We start from the raw sequence: 8,054 nt of genomic DNA, 5'->3' as shown, positions 1-8,054 counted from the left end.
TAGTGACTGCTGGTTGTTTTGTGTGTGTGTGTGTGTGTGTGTGTGTGTGTGTGTGTGTTTTAATTTTTTGTTGTTGTTGTTAATCCTCACACGTGGATATTTTTCCATTGATTTTTAGAGAGAGGGGAAGGGAGAGGAAGAGACACACACAGAGAGGAACATCGATGTGAGAGAGACACATGAATTGGTTGCCTCCAGCACGCATCCCCACCAGGGCCAGGGATTGAGCCTGCAACTGAAGTACGTGCCCTTGACTGGAATCGAAGCTGGGACTCTTCAATCCACAGACCGACAATCTATCCACTAGGCCAAAGCAGCGAGGGCATAAGTGCTGTTTTTGTTATTCGTCATTTCTCTACGCAGACCCTAAAAGACGAAGCAGGATGCATAGGATCCAGAACCATAGGGTTGGTGAGGACTAACCTCCCTGTTTGATGGATGAGGACACCTCGACCCAGGCTGGGAAAGGCCAGCGAGTGAGCGCTAGCACTGGGACTCCCTAAGTACCCATCAGTCAAGATTTCCTAAGCCCATGTGCTGTGGAAAGTTCTAAGAAGGCCGAAGAGTGAGCAGCGCAGTGTGCAGCTCCCTTGAGGAGCCCACACTCTGGCTGGGGGAGATCCCATTCCTCCACTCGGGATCGTAAAGATGAAACACCAGGCCGAGTGTGTAAAAACCCAGATGAGTGACACAGCCAGGAGGGCTGCAGGACGTCAGAGCTAGGAGGCCACTCACCCTCATGAGGTTTAAGTAGGTCAGGGAATGGCTCTGGCCCACTGACCCCAGATCAACAGCAAGTTTGGCGCCAACACAAGCTCTTAAATTGCAGCCATCACCTTCCTCTGAGGTTGGCTTCACCCCAGGTCTCCATCTCCTCCCGTCTCTCTGCACCGTGAATCTGGAGCTCACCTGCACATGCAAGGCTACATAGAGGCTGTACCTGCCTCTGTGGGCTCCTGTGTTTAAAAAGTACCTGACAGCCCCAACCAGTTTGGCTCAGTGGATAGAGCGTTGGCTTGCGGACTCAAGGGTCCCAGGTTCAATTCTGGTCAAGGGCAAGTACCTTGGCTGTGGGCACATACCCAGTAGGGAGTGTGCAGGAGGCAGCTGATCAATGTTTCTCTCTCATCGATGTTTCTAACTCTCTATCCCTCTCCCTTCCTCTCTGTAAAAAAATCAATAAAATATATTTTTAAAGAAATTAAGAAAAAATAAAATAAAAAGTACCTGACACTAAGTGCTAGCTACTTTTATTTGCAGTGTTAAATGCTATTTGAAAAGTTCTCTTCTAGATTTGCTCAGTACTCCTCAGATGTTAGGCAATGTTTGTTTCGCTAGAAGTCAGCCATTCACAGTTACCTTGAGGCAAGTCATTCACACAAACTCCTGAACAACTTCTTAGGATTGGCCCAAGGAAAACGGAATCCTCATCCACCCCCTTCAGGGCTGGGAGGAGGTCAGAAGCAGGGCACAGTGAGAGGCTTGGTTCAGACGGGCTGACGTTGGAGGGGAGGTAAGGGTGTAGATGAGTGCAAAGGGGGAAAGGGAGAACAGAATGTGGGAAATAAGTGTTACTGGAAATTTGTAAGAGGCTGTAAAGGCTCACAATAATTGTTGAATAGTCACTGGCAGAATCCTTCCATATAGAGTTCAGAGTCTAATCAGTTAGTGTGGAATTTACTGCCCTCTTCTGGAGAGAAAGGGGAACTGACCTTTACTTTTGATTGTGCAAGTCGGCCATAAGCATGGGAAATCTGAGGCCAGTTTCAGAAACAATTTGGAAGGTGTCTCAGGAGGGAGGAAAAACCACATTGGAGTAGATATGAAGGCTGCATAGCATATTTCTCAAAATATGCAGAAAAGTTCCCATGCTCATTCAAACTTTAGTAACACTTCCCTGCTACAAAAAAAGTACCCTGAGTTAACTTTTGTTCATGAGCAGAAGGTGTTTGTTGAGATAATAGTTTATAGGGGAAAGAGCTCAGACTCTGGAGCCAGGCTAACCTGAGATGAAATCTGGATCCTGCTACTTTTTATGTGAGAACGTGACTAAGCTCATGCTGATTATTTAGCCTCTAGCCTCAATTTTCTCATTTGTAAAGTGGGGACAGTAACATTTAACCCAGGAGGGTGGAGTGAGATGCCATATTTCAGAGGACCAATATCTCATAGATTTCCCTTTAAGAAATTTAGTGAAATTATAAAATCATGTTGAGAAAAATAAAGAGAGACCTGAGTAATTGGAGAACTACTAGTAAAAGAACAGGCAAAAGCAATGTATGGGGATAGGAGTGGGAACTGATTGCCTTGGGGAAGAGGCAGGTGATTGAGGAGGTACAGCCTTCTGAGGTGAGAGCAGTGTTCTGAATTTTTACCTGAGTGGTCGTTACATTTGTGTTACATTTTACGCACAGTGGTCGTTACGTCCATACATTTACCCAGCATGCACTTAAAATTAGTGCCCTTTACTATATGTATACCATAGACAATTTTTTAAAAGGAGGAGAGAGAAGCGGGGGAAGCAGAAGTAGAGAAGGAGAAGAAGAATAGAAAGGAAAAGGAAAAATTGACTGAGAAGCCGGCAGTGGGGTGGGGATGGAAAAATCCTAGAACTTGAGTCAAGACAGTGATCCAAGCATTGTAACTGCCCCTCTCCCCCACCCCCTCCTGAGTGCTCCCCAAGTGACCCGCCTCAGTGCTGGGGACAGTGGGAAGAGGCATCCACAGGCAGAGGCTTGGAAGAATTTCTGCTGGTACCCATGTGACCAGACAGAGCGAAGGTGGAGCAACATGTGATCCAACAGGGGAGAGAGGATCACCTGTGAGGAATGAGAGCAAGTGGTTGCCATTAGAAACTCCTGGGCTCAGAGGGCAGGGGCTGGAGGCCAAGGGAGACTCAGGGCTGCCAGAGTGGGGCTGGACGGCAAGATTTGCTGCTTCCACAATTTCTGGAAAGTACTCTGGATGCAGGTGTCAGTCAGCACGGTGGTGGTCCCCAAAGTCATTGCCTCCAAACCCACCCCCCACAACCTTGCATACCGGACATACTGTGCATAGCAAAACAAGCTCAGCCATGGCTCTGACCCAGCTGATTGCTAACAAAATAGTCAGGCCAATTAGAGAAATAAGGCCCTTAACTTCACAGGACTCCAGCAAATGTGAGCAATAAGCACAGACACACAGACCAAACTCTCTTCTGTGCTTGTCTCAATTCTGGCTCTTTTCAATGTCTTCATAAGCAAATTTAAATTGTGTAATTCTGCTACCCCCTCTTCCCCCCATATTCTTTTAAATAAGCAGAAAGGATTTGAATAGAGACACATATAAGCTCCAAAAGCTACCCTATGGAAGGATTCAGAAGAAAAGACTTGGAGAAAGTAAATGATTGCACATGAAAGATAGCAACACTTGTCGGGATGAAAATGTTGGCTAAAAATTGATGATACTCTTTGAGGAAAATGGTTGCAGCTTCAGTGCAGCTTCATTCCCGCTCCTTTCTCATCACTGAGGAACGAGTTGGTCAGGAAGCCCTGCCACAGCCATGGCTTTTAAAGACGCCCGTTGGAACCAGAGGCATTCAGTGAATCAGGGTTACTCTAACTAGCGCAACATAAAGTCTTTGAGAAGGTGTGTGCTGCCTTGATCAGAGGTGCAAAGAAAAAGAATCTCAAGGTGATAGGGCCAGTTCAGACGCCTTCCAAGACTCAGAATCACTACAAGCGAGACTCCTTGTGGGGAAGGTTCTAAGACTTGAGGAATTTTGGGGATGAGGACCCACAAGTGACTCATTGATTTACACAGTCCAGAGATTGTTAAGCAGATTACTTCTATCAGGAGTCCAGGTGGAAATCACCATTGCAGATGCTTAAATCAACCTTTTTAAACGAACTATCAGTTATTTTTAGTATCACTGGGAGGAACTGACCACCAGGCCAATTGGCTGTGAGGATCAGCTGTGTCTACAATGGGAGAACTTCTGTGCTGGAAACACCCTTATGGGGCAAGACTTGCTTCAGTGGGGCTTTGGTGCTCACTGAGTCTGCCCCCTGAGTGTGTCCCTAATCTGGATGGTCCCACTCTGACCACTGGGTACACTGGCTCTTGGATCTCCAAGGAGGTGCTAATTTAGCCTCTGCCTGAGGCCACCCAGCAGGAGCTACGGAGAGATCTGCAGATTTCTCTTCTTTGTTTGGGGTTTGGAGGTACCCAGATGAGGCCCAGCTGTGAAGCAATGCAAACTGCTGTGGGGCCTTGGGCCTTCTTTTGGGTATTCTGGGTCTTTCTGACCCAGCTGCAGTTTGTTAGGTAATTTTAGGTTGCAAAGGGCCAAGCCATTCATATGCAAAAGCCTCTGTGCACAGCTTGGATGGGGCAGAGTCTCAGGGTGGAGCAAACAGCAATGGCTTCCAGTCAGCCCTGCCCTAAGAGGCCCCCAGGTCTCAGTGTCCTGTGGTAATCACTGCAAATTCTGAGAGAAAGCCATCCTTGAGTTCCACCTGATGCCAGACAGCCCAGTTTCTCCCCGTATGAGTCTGGGTCCCCAGAGTCTCACCCGGAACTGGAGTTCAGAGCAGTCGGGAGCTTGTGTCTCTCTCCCAATTGAGAAAGACAACCGAGTCCTCAGCTGTCAGCCCTTTCCACGCTCGCACCTTCGTACCTCTGCACTTGACTTCCACAGCTCCTCTGAGTCTCAGTGTGCTTTTCTCTTTCCTTCTAGTTGTAGAATTTCCACTCAGCCAGCCTTCCTGTGGTTCTGGATGATGACTGTTTTGTCTTTTAGTTGTAGTTTTGAAGTGGTTGTGCGAGGCAGCAATTTCAGGTGTTTACCTATGCCGCCATCTTGGTTTCTCTCCCTGTCAGCTATTTTTAAAAATTGATGAAAATTTTAGCAAAATGGATGTCCAAATAGCAAATTCAGACAGAAGGAGATGCCAATAAAATAAAGTCAATTTATGTCGCAGAACTGCAGAAATAATTAGGAATTGAAGGTGGTGCAAGATAAGGGGCTGAAAAAAGGCAGATTGTTGGGGAGGGGAGTATATATAAGGACACCTAGATCCCTTCCACTGTACCCCGAAGTTAGCAAATAGCTTACCTGTCACTGGGGCAGAAGGGTTTATTCTGTAGAAAAATGGAACCAGAGAGGCAAAGCAAATAAACAAAACCTCAAAACCAGAGGATATTACTCCAATGGAAGGCAGAGGAGATGTGCCTTACTTCAAACAGTTGTTAGCTTAGGTAGCTAGAAATTAACAAAAGACGGGAGCTGCTGGATTGCTGGGTCTGATTGAGTCTGGAATCAAGTTTAGGTCTGGAAGTTACAGCTTCAGACCCCCAGGAGATGGCTGCATCCCCACCAAGGGGATTAACATCCTCACCCTTACCCATATAGGGAGAATGACAGGTTTTCTAACCTTCCAAGGGAACCACTGGTCTGTTTCCTGCAGATTACTGGCAGAGAGGGTTGAGGGAGTTCCAGTAAAGGGGAAATTCCTCGCTGGGTGCATGCGCAGTAGGAGCCAAGATAGTGACCATAAAAGGGAGGCATCTAACTGGGGGAAAATTAGATTAAAACCCCAACAGATCTAGGAAAGGCATTGGATAGGGGGAAGGCCAAGAACAAGCCCTCAAAGAGCCAGAAAAGAGATTGTTTAGTTTGAATGAAGACTGCCCTGGTAGGGTAGCTCAGTTGGTTAGAGCATCATCTTGATATTCCAAGGTTGTAGGTTTGATCCCCAGTCAGAGGACATACAAACATCAATCAATGAATGCATAATAAGTGGAGCAACAAATCCCGCCCCCTCTCTCTGCTTCTCTTGCTCTAAAATAAATAAATAAAAATTTTAAAAAAGCAAAGCAAGAAAGTAAACTTACCCCTTCCCAAACCCGAGGTAATATAATGAAAGCTTAACAAAGGCCCATCACATTTGCCCATTCATTTGCCTGTTCATGCATGTTCTCTCTCTGCAGCAGCCTCTCAGGCCCAAGCTTGGGTGGGCCCCAAGCGTGGGCCTACGTACACAAGCGAGGTGCCAGATGGAGTGCAGGGGGGAAGATACTAAACTAGAAGGATGGGGACTAGCTGGATGAGCTGGACTAAGCTTTGTCATGGACTAAATTGAGCTGTGGCAGCTTCAGATGTCCTTCCGATGCGAGGTAATGGCACATCTCTAGCCTCTGGCCCTTCTTCTCGGCTTGGTGAAGACAAGGCTGGACTTCTTCCACAATGGGACAGAGCTAAGCCATCTGGTCCACCTGGTCATGAATGAGACACCCGGCACCTGGGGACTCTTCTTTGAGTCCTTTGTGTTTGCTCCAATGACTCTCACCCATGCGTGGGTCCCGAAATGCTTTTCTTGCAACTCTGTGTAAGAACCCCACTTCTACAGGCAACACTGTGAGAGTGACAAGTTTGAACTCCACTGCATGCCCCAACCCCCTTAAGCCACTTTGCTCCAAAATATGTTAATTTCGCCCATCCCCCACACCAGCAGGAAGTGTTTGCACTGAGAAATTTAGAGACAAGACCAACAGACACTGATATTGGTGAGCTCTCCAGAAAAGAACTCATCACAGGTGTTCACAGCCCTGTCATCACAGTTCCAGGAGCTTTTCAAAGGAAAGTCTCCATAGTGAAATACAGCTCAAATGAGCCAACACCAGAGTCAAGGAAACATACAAATGCAAGGAGAAAAGAATAATTTGACCCACTCAGAGAGATAAAAAAAAAATTGCAATCATGAAATGAGATTAAGAGGGTATAAAAAATTGGAGCTCTCTTATAAATTATAGTTAAAATGAAAAAAATATATATTACAAAGACCAGCTGGATGTAGAATTGAGAAAAATCTCTCAGAGAGCAGAACAAATTAAGTTCAAAAGAATGAAAAAGAAAGAATAACAATCAATCCAAGAAGCCTACAGCCAACAAATAGGATTTCCATAAAGAAAGGAAAAGGCAGCTTGGCTGGTGTGGCTCAGTGATTGAGAGTCAACCTATGAACTAGGAGGTCACAGTTGGTTCGATTCCCAGTCAGGGTACATGCTCAGATTGTGGGCTCTATCCCCAGTGTATGTGTGTGTGGGGGGGTAGGGGGTGGGGGGGGGGTTTGCAGGAGTCAGCTAATCAATGATTCCCATCATTGATGTTTCTATTTTTCTCCCTCTTCCTCTCTGAAATCAATAAAAAACATTTTAAAAAGAGAAAGCAAAAGGCATACATAGAAGAAATTATCAAGGAGATCTCACAGTAATATTGCTAGAATAAAAGAACATGATTTTCTAAATTGAAGGGGTCTATTGGATTGCAGCACAATGAATAAAAAACCCTTCACCAAGAGCCATTATTGTGAAATTTCAGAAGACTTGATATAAGATCCTAAAAGCCAACAGCATCAGCAGATCCCATTCAAAGGATCTAGATTCACCCTCTCATTCCAACAAGAATTGTTTGAGTTGTCTTGTACCCATGGTATGGGGAAGTGGGTTTTTGATATCTAAATCCAGCCTACCACCAGGAATGCTCAGGACCTACTCAAGAAGGCAAATAATCCCTTCCACTAATACTTACAGGGTAAAATAAGGTTGTTGTTGTTAGAGTAATAAATTTGACAGTAAAATAGTAGTCAAGTTTTCAGGCAAATTTAAATTGGCTAGTTGAAACAAGCAAATATGCTAGAAAAATTAATTGTACTGGACAAAAAGGTGTTCCTAAAGTGTTAACTAAAATTTTTATTGGTAGTTCATCTCATGATAAAATTGCGCACCATGTAATGAACCTAAAACAGTAATATTATAGTGCAAAAATTAAAATTTAAAAGCCATAAAGACTACATTATAAAATTTTCAAAAGCCTCCTAATATTTAAATCAAGAAAGGGGGGGATAGTAGAAGAATATCATGTAAGGAAAAATAACCTGTAAGTAAATTACATCTAGAAAATTAATACTTTAGAAAATTAATTGTAAGGCTAAAAGTAAGACACCCATGAAAAACACACAAGGTGTCAAAACAAGCCAGAGGAAAATCATTTGGGCAAAAAATGAAATAGGATC

Source organism: Eptesicus fuscus, chromosome 6 (assembly GCF_027574615.1).
Source record: "Eptesicus fuscus isolate TK198812 chromosome 6, DD_ASM_mEF_20220401, whole genome shotgun sequence".
NCBI classification, from domain to species: domain Eukaryota; kingdom Metazoa; phylum Chordata; class Mammalia; order Chiroptera; family Vespertilionidae; genus Eptesicus; species Eptesicus fuscus.
The sequence above is the reverse complement of the archived record's forward strand: the minus strand, read 5'-3'. Positions refer to the sequence as shown.